Genomic DNA, 1,929 nt, shown 5'->3' on the forward strand with positions numbered 1-1,929 from the left:
TTTCAAAAAGTGTCAGGAGTGTATTAGAAACAGATGCCACTTGACACCTACACAGAATCCTACAGAGGTAGAATGTGCAGAACCGGATTGATTTAACATGGGGTAAACTTAAAGTGTTGGGATTGGAAACCAGGCAAACTACAACTTAAGAGGGAGCAGAAAGAGGGAAAAGAACAAGTCCCAGCCATGCCGTGTCTCTTGGTGTAACTGTGGAGATTTCTGCATCCGTGTGGACTGGTGCTGGAATCCCTTTCTGGTGCCCTTTTGGGGTTTCCATGTCTGTGTGATACGGTTGCTCTTTAGAATCTGGAGTGGGGCTAGAGTTAGAAGCGTGTTTGGGTTGGAAGGGTAAGGCTCTGGGTCTCAGCAGGTTTCAGGGTTGGAGAAGTTGAAGCTTTCAGAGAGAGCAAATAAACATGGTCATCAAAGCCAGGAATTAAGATCTGTTTATTCACCTGCACACTTGAATTAAATCTCAGCCATTGGGCGGAGCCACTTGAGTTATAAAATCTCTATAAAATCATCATGTTTAAATGTGTTAGACCCAGAGGTTGTCGTGGCAGCCACTAAGTGGGTGGAATTCTGTGTCACTGCTGAGCTGCTGCTTTACAGCACAGAGCTGTCCACAGGGTTCACTGGGGCTGGGTAAAGCTAACTAAACTGGAAAGCCTACTTCCAGGTGCTGGGCAAAGAGCTGCAAATCACAAAAGCCGCTCATGCCTCTCTCCTCCTGCGCTGAACCAAACTTTTTCCAGGTGCTGGGCAAAGAGCTGCAAATCACAAAAGCCGCTCATGCCTCTCTCCTCCTGCGCTGAACTAAACTGAAGAAGACCAGAGGCGGGGGGCGGGGAGGTGGGGGCACAGCACTTTTGTGCTGTGGGTTGGTGGGACTCACTTCACTTTTGCTTTAAGATAATTCCTCCTGAGTGGGACTATAAAGATATGTGAGACGATAGGAACGTGAAAGTATTCCCTAATTCCTTTTCACTGTTTAAATCTGTCAAAGCTCAAGTAAATAAAGATTCCTTTATGATTTTGAAGATACCTTTTGGAAAGTGAGTGTGGCGCACTCTCTGTGGACACTGATTGCATCCCTGTGGTCAAGATGAAAGTTGGCTTCAGTACATAAAGCACAGCACAGGCCTTTAATTTGCACGGATTCCCTTGGTTCTCTAATTCTGCTCCTCTGGATTTCTGACCATGGAGTGTGATTTACGGTGATAAAGAGCTCTCGGTTTAACCTTTGAACTGAAAGTAAGTATAGCTTCAGCCTCAGTTTGAGGATGAGGGACAGGCGTTCTGCTGTGTTTGTAAACCTTTCAAATTCCCTTTGTACTTCAAAGCAGGGTTTGGGCTGTGCACAGCCCCAATGGAGCTTCTTCAGATTCCTAGTTAAACTGCAAAGCAGAGCCCTGGGATGTGCGGTGCCACCGGGTCTCTGGGTAGCTTTTGAGGCAGCCCACCAGCCACGGTGTGTGTAAGGGATGTCTTCTCCACAAGAGCCACACCTTGCTTCTCTGAACACCGGGCAGCTGGGGCTCAGCCTGAGAGTGCTCCTGGACAGCCCCGAACACACAGCCGGCCTGCTAGTCCATCCCAGCAGCCTCCGGGTCATCTGTTCCCATTCTCCCCGGCTCTCTATCCCTGTCCACCCTCTCCCTCGCTCACCTTTTCTTGCAGAGAGGTCGGACTGTACTACAGGTCTCTAGAAGCCTCTCAGTCCACTCAGGACGCCAGGAGCCGGACAAGAATGAAACCTTCCAGAAGCCCCTGGGTAAACAGTAGGCAGGGTGGCTTCCCTGCTTTATACGTCATCATGGTGTAATCGGAAATTGTGGTGATGCTGCAAGGAGGAACAAGGGAGGTGATAGAGCGAAGCAGAGAGCTGGCTTCTAGCCATCCCTGTGAGAAGTACCCGAGGCCTGCGTT

This window comes from Fukomys damarensis, unplaced genomic scaffold (genome assembly GCF_012274545.1).
Source record: "Fukomys damarensis isolate Sample0158 unplaced genomic scaffold, DMR_v1.0_HiC HiC_scaffold_5, whole genome shotgun sequence".
NCBI classification, from domain to species: Eukaryota; Metazoa; Chordata; class Mammalia; order Rodentia; family Bathyergidae; genus Fukomys; species Fukomys damarensis.